At 39.1% G+C, this 14,535-nt stretch overlaps 1 protein-coding gene and 1 pseudogene across 2 annotated transcripts in view; one reads left to right on the forward strand and one right to left on the reverse strand.

The window, feature by feature from the left end:
• The window catches only part of AIG1 (androgen induced 1), a 203,621-nt gene that overhangs the window by 37,540 nt on the left and 151,546 nt on the right, over nt 1-14,535 (reverse strand). The window lies entirely within an intron of this gene.
• Nucleotides 3,420-3,538, forward strand: LOC120607960 (uncharacterized; annotated as a pseudogene).

The raw sequence follows: 14,535 nt of genomic DNA on the forward strand, positions 1-14,535 counted from the left end.
GGAGGCTCTTACGAATTGTATTGAACTGTTTTCACCATCACAATTGCCCAGCGCCCCAGTTACTGAGGTTTGACTGTTTTTTTAAGTGCTGAGTGAGATGAAGGGTTGACAGCCCAAGGAGTAAACCCTATTAACTCTGCCCTAGAAAGTACTGGTCTAAGTAGTTATCCTATCTTAAGCTCACTCTTCCATTGCTGCTAATTTTAATGAGACTGTATTTGGAAGATTATGTTCAAAAAGGAAAGCCCAAAAATATCTTGGGCTTTGCATCCTTTGTGTTTTTCTTAACAGGGCTTGGATAGGTTCTCTATAGAGCAGCGTTTATCACCATGAACTGACCAGCATCCCATGGCAAAGGTCTCCCTGCAAAGGTGACCCACCAAGTGGTGTCACCTCTGCACAGAGATGCTCAGACCTGAGCAGAGGGCCGGACCTGAGGAAGGTCTAAGGGCTTAATTACGATGTGAAGGAGATAGGATAAGAAAAAGGCTTTTAAAGAAGAGGCCCCAAGGAAGAAAGAAATGTAATTACGTGGAAAGATTAAGAAATTGGCTTCTGGGATCTAGCTCTGACTGTGTCTCCCTCACTGTAAGACTTCACGCAGGTTCTTGCACATTTGCGAAGCTCAGTATTGTTCTTTGTAAAATAAGGGGTTGGATTAAATTAGTGCATCTCAAACTTCGGTCATGGAGAACTAATATTTTAAGTTTTGCTGTATCGCATACCAGGGCCCACTTATGTGTTAGGCATGGTAGATACTGCGCCCTGGGCCCATGAAAATGTCTTAATTTCTTTTACAATCAGAAGAAAAAAAATAAACTTTTAGAGTTGAGGATTATATCCATGTTTTTACCAATGCAGTCCTAAATGTTATATATAAAATATATAAATTTATATTTATAATTTATATTTTTAAACCTATATATGCTATTTGTATAAATACGTGTGTGTGTGTGTGTGTGTGTGTGTGTGTGTGGAGGAAGGGACCCACAAATACAAAGTGCCTAGGGCTTACAAAAGCAACAAGTCTTGATGCAGCCCTGTCATGTTCCCTGATTTGTTAAAAGTTATTTTCTTACTCAATTCACATTTTTTTCTAAAATAAATGTATTTAAAGGGAAACTTATGAGACTTACAAACTCGCATAAAATGGAATATCACTTGTCATAAATAGATAATAACCACAAAAACACATACAATGAAATGAATTGATCTTAATAAATGTTTGCTAGATATGTTTGCTGTTCAAGGCCCTGATTCTGAGGCCTGCTCTATATATGTTAAGTAGGAATGTTAGTAAACATTAGAAGGGCATGAAAGACAAACTAGCATGAAATATAGACTCTCCTAAATGGAATTAGAAGGACTGAAAGATAATTGAGAATTACCTTTTCATTATGTAATTTAATATTATTTAATGTCCCTGTGCCACCTCAATTATCTTGCATGCCCATCAGGGCTACGCAGCCTATGCACTGGAATGGATCATCTATAAATTGTGGTTGTACTTTCTAACTGCTAAATTATTTGATTTGTGAACAGATAATCTTTCATCAGAAAAATGAAGAGACAGATGAGTAGGAAGTTCAGGTACTAATGGAAGAATTTAGTGGCATTTAACAGGATCAAAGAAATGGATTTATACTACACAAGAAGGATCTGGACTTGCTGTTGGGAAAAACACTGATTATCTGTGATGGCAATCAGTAGCCTATAAAGTAAAGGAAAACTTTAGAATAAACTTTGTTGTGGAATAAATGGAGGAATGAAAACTATACTGTGTGATGGTATGAAATGAGGCCAGTAGAGTGGATGGATTAGGAGACCATTCAAGATTATTTCAGAGCTCTAGAACCTAAAATGTATATTACAAAAAAAAAAAAAAAAAGAATAAACAGGATTTGAAGGCTGACTATATTTAACTGCTATCTCTCTGGTCTTTCTCCTCTCTTCAAAATATTTTTTTTTAAATAGAAGAGCTTTGGTCCCGTACCATATGAGCACCAGATCAAATAGTCTTCTTCCTTGGAAGCAAACCAGCTTTTGAATGTGAGGTGTACCAGCCCAGCCCCTGCTGGATAATATGAGAGCTGGCAATCCCATGTCTACTTATTTGCATCTGCAGGACACAGGAAGAACTCTGGAGTGTTCTCAAAGTAACGTGGGCATGAAATCACCAGGTGAGCGTGCTAAAAATGAGATTGCTAGACCTAGCTCCTGGGGCATCTGGTTTACCGGATGTGCAGTAGTGCTTATGGCAGTCCCCATGTAGGTAGACCACAGCTCTAGCCTTCATGTTTGTCAGGATATCAAGGTTTCCTTATATCCCTATGACAATTTTTGATTATAAAGAAAAAATTTAAGGACGGCTGCGTGCATGTGCACGTGCATGTGTGTATATTCCTGCATTCTTGTGGGCACCCAGGCTGCAGGCAGGGCTATATATGACCAGACTTGCCTGGGAAGATGGGGTAAAGGAGAGTCCCTATGATGTCCTGACAAGTTTACAGGTATATCACAAATAAAAATAGTATAAAAAACTGCTCTAGGATACAGAAAGTTGTACACTCCAGACTGTAACTTGAGTATTTTTCTGTTTGCTTTCTCCACTTCAATTCTCTCTAGAATGAAAGGGGATTGATTAAACAAGAGAAATTTTTATTCTGTAATGAAGCAAGAAAAAGTTGCCAAGTTTGAAGATAAAGCTCATTGTATTAACAAAACATGATCTAAGATGATAGAAAGGGTGATGTCAGAAAAACTAACAAAGATTACAAAACACTGACTGCTCCTAACTTTTGCAAAGCTTCTGGGCTCTCCAAACAGGTCAAATGTTGGCTGAATACAGGGAAAATCAGTTGGGTGGGAGCATGCGCAGAAAGGGGCTGGATCTTCCCCTGGGGCAACTGTAAATTCAGTCAGTGGATATGGGGAGGTGTCGATGATATCCCTGGCAGCTTGGAAATCAAGATATTGCAAGCTCTAAGAAACCTAAATTTTTAACTCTGAAAACCTGACCAAATGTTTTATTGTGATACCAGAAACTATCATGATTAATTTTACTAATTGGTTAGCTCAAAACTTGCCACCCTTCCTCATTTTCCTCATCGTAGAAATATTTTAGTGTTTGAATGACAAGGCACCGCTCGTGTTAACCACTGTAGTTTTCACTTCCCCAGAAGTCAATGGAACTTCTTGTCACAGGCCTCAATCGCTTAAGGGCTGAGGTGCTGGTTTTAGTGTAGCAATGCCTGTGCGATACGACATAGAATCTCCCCAGAAACTGCCAGGGCCTTTTTGGTTGTGCCTTTTTGTGTGGTGTTAGATACCTATTCCTGCTGGCTGTCACGTCAGTCTGAGATGCTCTTATACAGGCATCTCAGAATCAGGTTAGATCAGGGTCAGAAACTTAAGATTCAGTCTGCGGCCATGCTACCCTGAACAAATCCTATACTGTCTGATCTCGGAAGTTAAGCAGGGTCGGGCCTGTTTAGTACTTGGATAGGAGACCACCTAGGAAGACCAGGTGCTGTAGGCATCAAAAAATAAATAAAATAAGGGATTGTAAGCTGGCAAGGTCCTTGCAATCTGTGAGGTCAACCAAGGGTTGCCTCGCCTAAAAAACAAACAAACAAAAAATTTAGATTCACATGGAACCAATATTTATTGAGTACCATTATGTTCCAGACGCTTCCAAAATTATGTATGGGCTTAGTACTAAATTTAAGACTCATCCAGTTCTAACATTAGTCCCAACAACTCAGGATATGGTTTTAATAATTAGGCCTGATAAACAAAATAGCGATGCACATTAAACCAAGACATGCATATCTTTGCAATTAAGAGCGAACGAGCCATCATAGAAACAATTACACTAGGTCAGTGGCACCATTTTACTAGGCTATGATTTTTGCATTTAAAAAGCATTTTTACTATGACTTGAGGCAGTCTCTTGTTGAACTTTCCTCATGAAGGTATCCACAAGGTGCTGTGCATCTGTGGTATTACTGGTGCCTCCTTTTTCAACTGGCAGCCTGTAGACTACTGAAACCAATTCTTCTTTTTGTAATGTCAGAGATGACCCACATCGTACCTTAAAATGTAACGGCGACTTTAAAGTGACCTAATAAGTCTCTTCTTCCATGAACATTTCACAATTCGCATTTGTTGTTCTTATAGAACAGTATTCCTCATTACCGCCCTTAGACAATCAAACGATTACAGTATGATGAGATACATGCAGATGTGAAGACCTATGATGGTGCAATGGCTAGAGTGATCTAGTCTGCTTGGGCGGGTTATGGGAGAACTTCATGCAGGAGAAGAGACTTGAATTGGGTTTTTAAGTGTGACCAGGGCTTCACAAGCAGAAGAAAGAGTAAAGGAAGAAGTCATTCACCAGGCTGAAAAGAATAAAAAGTACGTAAAGGCACGGCACAAACTACCGAGGGGACTGTCACTGTTTCAGGACATGAAGGAGCATGAAGAAATAAGTTTGGACAGGTTAGGTAGGCATACACCAAACTGTGGTGGGCTTTCATATGCGCTTTGTCCTGAAAGAAGCAGAGATACCTATATAGTTTTAAACTCCTTCCATGGAGTGTAATTATACCGAGGTAGGAGAAACATATTTGAATGTTAATAGTAGAAAGAGCAAGCTGGAGCCAGGGTGGAGGGTCTATTAAAGAGAGGAGAGATTTATGTACCAACACTCCTACCTTTCCTTCCTTCTATCTTACTTGCTCGTTCCTCAAGGAAGGGACTTGATTCTCTCCATGACTTTCTCTAGGTCTTCTTCAGCCTCCCCCACCCCTCCTACCTCACCTGCAATTTCCCCTTTTCTGCTCCTCTCCTTTAATAAGTACCATAATGCTGAAAACAACATAGGGAAAAGAACAAAAAAGGAAGCTAGTCTTTAATTTTGGCAAATATACATTTCACGGGTAAACACGTAAATATGACTTCTCTCATCTGTCTCGATTTTATGTTACTTCCCCCATTATTAATTTATGCGCATAAATACTGAAGACATAGGAATAAGAATAGCTACCATTTACTGAGCTCCTAATATATGTTCAATTTCATACTAGACATTTTTCACCCGTATCATATTTAATTCTCACAGCAAATCTAACGAGTTATTTTCACCTTCATTTTATAATTGAGGAAATGGAGGAACAGAGCGATTAACCTGTCAGAGGTCATGTAGAATTAGTAAACGGTGCAGCCAGTATGAGACCTCACATTTATCTGACTCCAAAACCTGTGCTTTTACTGAGTGAGACAGTTTCCCATGCTTGTTTGTCTGTTCATTCATTCAGTAAATATTTATTGTACTTCTACTATGTGCCACTCATGACTCTGGGTACTTAACACATATCCCAGAAAAGAGCAGACAAAGATCCTGGCCCCCAACAGGTTGCTGTTCTTGGGAATACAAATACAAAGTCTCCAACTTTAGAAAAGCCCAAGTTCATTAGGGTTGCATAAAGATTACATGAGATCGTACAGTAAAAGGGGCTTGTACAATATATGAAAAAAAATCAAGTTATTTTGTAGGATCTTCTACTTAAGACAATTGGCTAAATAATACTGTTTAATATTTACTGCATGCCAAGAACTGTAATAAGTACCTTACATGGATTAAAACTCATTTACATCTCACAATGACCCTTTGAGGCATATGTTATTATCAATTTCATATTATAAAAACTTGAGGCACAGAGAAATTAAGAAAGTTGCTCAAGGTTATTAAGTAGAAGGTGGTAGATATGGGCTTAGACTTGGGTACTTTGCTTTCTGAGCTCACCTTTTAACCATGATGCTATACCACCTCTGGAGCTCTTAGAAAGACCTGAGGATAGGGGAATAGCCAGTGGAAGAACTGGTATTAGGAAGGGCAACTCTTGGTCTTATGGCTGTGTCAGAGGGAAGGAATCTGGGACCTTCTCTCATACACACCATTCACTTAAGAAGATTCCCAGGGCTAAGGGATGAATGGCCTCTATGAAGACAATCAGACCAGACTTTATGCTCATCTCGTAGGTACTGAAGACCTCAGATAGGTAGAGATGCTGGGATGAGAATAACCCCAAACCACAAACACAAAGAGGCATTCTCTTTCTGAGTTGCTATTTATGCTACCTTTCATGTCTTTATTTAGCCTGTTCTCCTTAAAAATATTTCGAAAGCATTTTAGGATGTGGGCTGAAGAATGATGGAAGGGAGAGCAAGGGGGAATGTGGACCAGGCAAAAGAAAATTCGACTGTTCCTATAGTCAGTAAAATTGAAAGCATTCTTAGAGCTCATGACACACTGATAGGTTTTGGGAATAAGTATAGAAAAATAAAACTCATTTTTAGGAGCATTCTGAAATTAAAAAAACTTAAAAAATAGGAAACTAGGATTTCAATGTTATATGCTGTTCAAAAATTATTTTGAGCTCAATCAATTCCACTCACCCATATATATCAGCCTCTTCAAATGTGAGAGTATTCCTCTAAAAACACTTTGTGATCATTTGGGTTCCTTCTCCAAAATGTCTCATTATCTTCAGAACAAAGTCTAAGTTTCTTAGCTCTGCCTTTAAAGTCTCATACTATCAGATTTAACCTACTTTTCTAGATTAATCTCACATACTTTGTACTGGCAACTGTCACTATTCCACCAAAGGCCTTACATGTTCATGCCTTTGTTCACATCTTTATCTCTTACTGGAATCCCTCTGTGTTTTGCACCCTCTTTTTAGTATATACTTATGACAGGATCATTTACAGCTCTTCAAAGAATCATCCCTCATAGTTCTCTGCACTTTCATAATGAAGCGGAGCCACTGTCACTAGTTCTGATCAATGGCTTATTTTCAAAGAAGTGATATGCACACTTCTAGGACAATATCAAAGCTGGTGTAATTGCACTGCCCCTGCCACAGTGACCTGGAAGTCATGATTGAAATGATGAAGCCATAAGATGAAAACATCCTGGATCCCTCAGTTACTACCTGGAAGGGAGTTAGGGAGCTGTCCTAGAGCCAACTGGACTGCAGACATTATGAAATGAGAAATAAACCTTTGTGGAGTTAATTTGCTAAGATTTAAGGGTTAATTTGCTACCTTAGAATAAGGTAGCTTATTCTGACTGGTATGCTATTCCATACTGTCAGCCCTATCCCAGAAATAATTAATCCTTCATTTTTATTTGTGTTCCTCCTATGTAAGCTATGGCTCTCCGCGCCCCCCCCCCCCCCCCCTTTATAATGTTATAGTTAACACAAAGGAAGTGATCCTAATGCACTGGGAGCACTGCTTTAGGGAGAAGGAACAAACCTTATTAACCATTGTATGCTTAGCTCCCTGCACAGTGCAAGAAACTTCATGGGGTCTCAATAAACCTTCGCTCGGGGACCATGATAGTATGACTTTTCCTTAAGTAAACCCTATTTAACCAGTAATTGAAGAGGAATAAAAAAAAGTAAGTTCCCTGGCTACAATATATAACCAAATAAAAATAATACATTCATCTTGAAAGCACAAAAATTACATTTTTATTGCAGAAAGAAAGGGGGCTAGTTTGTTCCAAACCATATTCATATGGGACCAAGTCATCAAACTAAAGCTGTATATTCACAAAATATATAAGGGAAGTCATTTTTTAAAGTGAGACACTAGTAACACATTCCATTGACTTTTAATTTCATTATACTCCTCTATTACACTGTACAAGCAAATTTCAGTGATCTTAAAAAAGCTTCTTCACTGAGTCTTCAAATACAACGATTTCAAATGATTTCAATTTACCCTTGTTTATGATAAAATAAATGTTATTCTGATTGATTGGCAAATGTCTACTAGCAGTAATAAGCGCAATTATATCTGACATGAAGACATTATAAAATCCATAACCCAAACCTTTAAAGCCTGATTTGAAATGTCAAATTCGACTTATGAGGACTAGTTATAATCCTGCTTCATGCAAAAAGCATTAGGTTAATGCTGGAGCAAAGTACTGTTGCCAAACATGCACTGGCATAATTAATCAGGGATATTTCAGAAACGAATTGTCTCCAAGAGGTTATTGATTTACTGTCACGACACGTTATTCTTATGGCTGTGCTAGCACTCTAGAGCTGGGATGCACTGGCATGCATTTTTCAGTGAGTAAGCCTTGATCTATCCTTCTGGATTCCTGCCATCCTGCACTGACATCTGCAAACACTCACATTTGACAGCTTCATGCCTGAGTGTGGTGGCTTCCAAGCTGATTAGGATTAGTTCAGAGGGGTTTTGGACTAGTCTGAGTATAATCGAAAGCAGAGAGCAATGAGTCTCCATAGAGTGACATGCACCCTGCAAATGACATCATAATAATAGAGAACGTGCATGTGCATACACACATGCAAATACATATATGCATACATCCATGCATACAATCATGCAAACACATCTATGCATACACACACTAATATTAAAGGAGATTTCAGTTTTGACCTTGAAATTCATCCCCATTATCTATTAAACTAAATTCAAGCTCTTACAGAAGCACTATATTAAATACATATAAAGCAGCTACAACTTAGCTCTTTTTCACAATGACTCCATGACTATCAGAAGGTACTACTGTCAGAGGAAGCTCTTAAAGCACAGAGTAGTCAAATGTTCTCTCAAAGATTACAGGGGAAAATAATGGGGAGAAGGAGGCAACTTAGCTGACTCTCAAGCTTTTTTCTCTGTAGTCTCTTAAACAGATAAAGACACAATTTCAGAACAATATTGATGGTTACAGAAGTGTGGGTGGGCTGATAGGTGAGCAGAGAGGCCTCTGTTACCCTGGGCACAGTTGACATGTCGAGTTCAATCCCCCTTCCACGTCTTTGTTTAAGCCATATTTCCCTGTGCATTCTATGTCTTGGCCGTACAATCATCAGCGCAGCCAGTCTGAAACCTGCGTCTATGAAATTCATCGAGGGGATACCTGCAACGGAGGGTGCCTGACAATTCACAATTGCACGGCAAGGCTATGAATGCGCTGACACCGGCATTTATGGGGACTTAGTGTTTTTAGGAGATCAGAAACTGGTCAGTATATTGTAAAAACTACTGCTTATTTTGGGGGCTATAAAGTCAGCTACTGTAATTTAATAAATGGTCATGCATGACTAATAAGCCTCCTTGACTTGTAACTGGGTTTCTTATTAAACGGGTCATAAAGTTAGCACTTACTCATTTTAAAAATTCATTATCAATTTGTAGCTATTCAATACCTCATTCAGCTGAATAAGGCACACAGTAGGCCATCTAGTTTGGGTAGCTGTGGATTTGAGGCTCTAGGAACAATGAAAGTCATATGGACAACATAAAGCTTTTATTCCCCTGTGAGACAGTGCACTTAGGAGGGCTGGCTGGAGGGAGAAATATGCTTCAGACTCCCTGGCTAGGTCACACAAATGACCTTTGGTTTCATTTTTTCTTAAGGCCTCATGTTTTGTTATTTTCACCCACAAACCAATATTTTAAATGACTTTATTTCCCAAACCATATATATCAAATCATAACTCTCCCTATTTTAATACAATTAATTAAAGACATATATTTTGGTCCATTTTGGATCAGGATGAGTTCAATGGTATTATTGCACTGTGCTCATAAAGTTCAGCCAAATCAAAGAAACCTTTCATTAGCTCCTGCAGCCTAATCATGGGTAGAGACACATTTTTCTAAGCTTCACCAGAATTTGTGGACTCTTCTCCACACCTCTTTTGTTGACCCCCAGAAGTCAGGTCCCCATTCTGTGAAATCTCTTAGGTAAACAGAAACATCCCCCAGTGTATGTGGTGATGAGTGGAATTTATGTCTCTTCAGCAGCACCCTTTCTTTTTAGCAGAGACTAGACCTTCAAGGGCTGGCCATCGGCTCTTGTCTTCAGGTCGATCCCTTGCGCCTGCCAACATATCTGTCTCCCCAGTATTCCTCCCTCTTTGACGGTCATAAATCCAAGCTTTCTGGAAGCCATTAAAGAAGGAAGCAGGATGAGGTCACAACTCATCTGGAGCCTTGAGAATCTTTTCAGTTTGAAGAATCAGAGCAGATAAGGGAGAAAGGATGGGAGATGACCTGTTCAGAGGTATAAAATGCGGAATTGCATGGGTTGCATGAACTCGATATTTTGATAAATTTGCACATATGATCAATAAATGAATTACTAAGAAAAGCTTAGGTTCATTAAGAACATCAGCTGTCCCTACAGTTAAGAGAGAGAATTAAATCCTTCTCCAAACTGGCCTCAGAGGACCTTTTCCTGTGGTCTGAATTGACCTGGGGTCCGATCTTCAAAGGTGATTGTTTCAGTCTAGGGGAAGCGAGATGGCCTCTAGCAATTAAGCAAAGATGCTGCACTCCTTCAGATCCTTGAGCAGATGTTTTACAAATGCAGATGAGGAACAGGAAAGGGAAGGAGAGAGAGGCAGGTCACTGGCAAAGGCCATCGCTTTTTGTGAGTCGTGCGCATATTCTCCTAGGTTGAGTTCTTGTTCTTGGGCTCTGATTAAGTTGGCCCTTGATCATACTATTGTCTTTAATCAATTCTTGACAGATCATCTCAGGTGATTTCTGTTTAATACCTGCAGTGAATGGGCCATTGTCTAATACTTGTTTCCTTTTGGTTCACCTGGAGCATTACAGATAAGGAAGATTTTAAACCAGAGTGATGAAGAAAAATGTCGAAGGATACTCATGCCCCAGGTGTGGTAAGGGCTAGAGTTTAAGCAAATGAAATGCAGATGGTAAGAAGCACTGACTTCACAGCCTTTCAGGGACAGCCAGGAAGAAACACGTACACAGGGCTTTCAGACAGTAGGTGCTTCATACATTTCTGCAGAATAAGGGCTGGGTGAGGATCCTGCAGAAATGCTGCAGATGCCAAAGGCATGCAAGAGTTGCCTTCCGTCATTTTAGTTTCACAGGGAGGATGGGGCACCTTCCTAGAAGAGTCTCTCTCACAAAGCTTTCTCTTCTGAGTGAGGTAAATTGTGTTCAGATCTTGCCAAACTTAAATTGCATCCATGCTAAAGAGGAAAAAAGGCTTTAGCACATTTTTGTGGAGAATGGAAACAATTTATTTTGTTTGTTTCTAATGGAGAGAGTTTGCTCCAAAATCTCACTGTGAGGTCTGGGAATCTGGGTTGAGGACCGCCAGGCAGCCGAGGGAGAGGGTGAGAGGGACAGAGACCCTATCAGGTGATTGAAACAGCAGGAGCAGCCAGTTATAAAGGCGATGCACAAAGCGCAGCTCTTGGATGTAGGTCAGGAAGAAATGATTCAATGTGCTTTCACGATTATTTTTTCTCAAAAATGCTTGTTTCGTGTTAAAATTAAAACCTTCCTCTGCTGTTTAGCACAACCAACTATAGTACCTTTTTTTAATACATTTTTTTGGGGGCGGTGAAGAAGTGTTTGTTTTGTTTTTTCCTCTTTGATATTCAAAAAACGAAACTGCCAGGCTCACAGTTCACTTTCCTTCGCAGGAGGAAAGTGGAAGACATAAACGCAAACGACCTGGGCCATAACGAGTAATGAGCTTTTGGAAAGATTCTCAGATTTCCCAACATGAACTAGATGATGAGAAACATAAGCATGTTTTCTCATTTGCTGGTGTTCCCTGAAAGCTTTATTTAATAATATAATTTATTTCCCAAGAACGGGCTTAGCGGAGCGCTGTCACTGCAAAGCTGCAAGTGTCAGTACACAGCCTTGGGTTTACATGGGCAGCATAAATAACAAGGAAAGCACTTCCTTCTCAGAGTTCCCGAGCCTGTAATAAGCCTGCTGGTGCATTCAGTGATATACGGTCTCTTTATTTTCAACAGAGAACAGTATGCTTTGGGTCTTCGAGATATTGTTTGACTGCTTTACAGAAACCAATCAATAACACCCAGGTAAAGTTTTCTGCAAGGTACATAAATCCTAGCATGGGGAGACCAGCTGTTTTGAGATTCTGGATAGGTGCCAGTTTCCAACTGGGGAGTCTCAGGGAAATGATCCTGAATCTAAGGCTTTGTTTGGATTTCAATGGAACATAATCGGGCGACATCTGGTCCCCCACCTTGAGCTGGCTTGGCTGCACTTCCTCTGCCTTGGCTCTGGGCACCTCCTGCAGGGCTTCCGGTGAGTGCCAAGTGCCAGTGCCCTACCCGTCACCAGCTGCCAATCAGTTTTTCACAGTGGGGGACCAAAGAAGAACTTGGGGCCTTGAAGACACCTGCTGAGAACAACTCATAAAAATGATCTTAAAATGCAATTTGGGTCCCACTGCTCCACAAGTTACTGGACACGAGACAAAAGAGAGTTACAAAAATAACTTTGGGGGGGAGGAAAATATGGCAGAGGGAATGAGGAGAAGCGTTCAAAATTAGCAGTGTGGGGCACGAGGTAATGGAAAGGTAAAGAAGGGGTAAAGAATGAATGAATAAAGACTAACAATAAACAAATTCATGGAAACACATGCACTTTCACTAATAAGCAGTTACATTCGAGTGAAAAACCATTTTCACATATTAAATTAGCAAACCTTTCTTTTAAAATAAGACTACTTGAAGTTGCAAAAATAAGGTGAAAAGCACACACTCATGAATGCTGGACAAAGAATACATTGTCACCACTGTTTTGAAAGCAAATTGACCCTTGTTATCAAGGGCCCTAACTCGTTTCCCGAGGACTGTAATTGAACTTTTGGGATCTATGCCAAAGAAATAAAAATCAGCCTAAATAAAACAAATAAACATAAGATAAAAACACATCCTTAGCTTAGTAAACATAGATATTTTCCCTAAGACTATTTTCGATAGCAAAATAATGAAATTTTACCTTAATGATCTACAATGAGGGAATGGTTTTTAATCCAAGATACATGCATCCAATGGATACTGCACATATTAAGTTTTAGAAATCTTATTCGTAAAACAGTTTAAAAGAAACAGATTATGATGTTAACAGTGACTTCCTTTGTCTGAAAGACTATGAGTGATCATCTTTCTTGTGTCTACATTTTTATACTTTTTGCAAGTGTTCTTTACCTGTAGGTATTAGTTTATTATTTAAGATAAATTCATAAAAAATTTAAAAGGACTACATTAAAGAAAATGTGGCATATGCATAGAAATATATTAGAATACAGCATTTTCAAGAAAACACAAAAATTTGAAGAAACAGGGCACAGATTATAGTATGTAAGTTGTGAAGATAAACAGGAGAAAGGGCAGATAAGCAAGTTCCAGATATCAGAAATAAAATAGAAGTGAGGAGGAGAAAGAAGCTTAGGTAAGTAATAAGAGAGGAAAAAAAACCTGAAAAAATACCAGGACATAGAAAACGAAAAGGAAAAAACTATCCAATAAAAGTTGTAGGGCTGAATGTTACATCACTTTTGCTTTGCTCGAGGATCATTTAAAAATGCTTGGTCACTATAAGTAATACTGGGGTAAGGCCACATGACTTTACGAACAGAAAAGACAAAGACAGCTGGGCTGAGTAAAGATGATGTACGAATCTGATTTCTCTTGTACACAGTCATGACCAAAGGAGTCATGATGTTTTAGGTTTCAAGTTTTCAAGTCAGTCCACTGGGACATAAGTGCCTTAACAAATATTCCTTGTGGCTGTCCCCTGCCAACTGGGTTAGTATCCTCCTGTTTACCTCTGGTGTTACTTTTATGTATAATATTTCAGGCTAGCTAAAAAGATTTGTCTGGGGAAGAGTGTTTAGTCAGAAAAGTATATATTACACAACTCCCATCTGTGGTCCACCTCACAGTTTTCAGTCCCCGGATTGGCCCTCTGGGAGACTGGTGGGGACCAAAACTGTTATCCGTCTTCCTAAGATCTTTCTAGATTGTAAATCTTTTTAAAAGAGGAATCTTTAATTTTTAGTTCTGTTTGATATAGATTGGTTTCCTTCATCTTTTCCTAATCCTGTACAAAATCTTTCTTCATTCTAGAAATCCCGAAGAAACCTATTTATGATCAAGTAGTAAGTTCATGTGATTCTTGGTAGCAGTTTTCTTCATTTGAAAGTCAAGGCTTCCCAGAATTTCCTTATTTTTCCTACTTCTGCTCTTTTTTTTTTGTTTGTTTTGCAGCTTGAAAAAAAAATAAATAGAAGAAATGAGATAAAATAGGGCATTTCTTGTTTTCCAGCGGCACTGTAAAGGTAAGGCAGGGCTGTGAGTATGTTCGAGTTTCTTACACTAAATAAATCTTCCCACTCTTACTTGTGGATAGAGCCTTCAATTTGCCGGAAAAAAAAAGTACCTTGGCAATGATGTCACCCTGTTTTAACATGAACTATTTAATATTTCCTATGCTACTTGGATTATATAAACCCATTTGTCCTCCCATTGTACAGTTTAAATTTGCAAGATTTAATACGAAGATGTTTTTGCTAAGCCATATTATGAAAACACTTCTTCTTACAAATTCTTAGACTGCCTTCTGTTATTTATTTCACTGAAACATCAATGGCTGAGCCGCAGCAATTGCTGAAAG

This window comes from Pteropus medius, unplaced genomic scaffold (genome assembly GCF_902729225.1).
Source record: "Pteropus medius unplaced genomic scaffold, Ma_sr-lr_union100, whole genome shotgun sequence".
NCBI classification, from domain to species: domain Eukaryota; kingdom Metazoa; phylum Chordata; class Mammalia; order Chiroptera; family Pteropodidae; genus Pteropus; species Pteropus medius.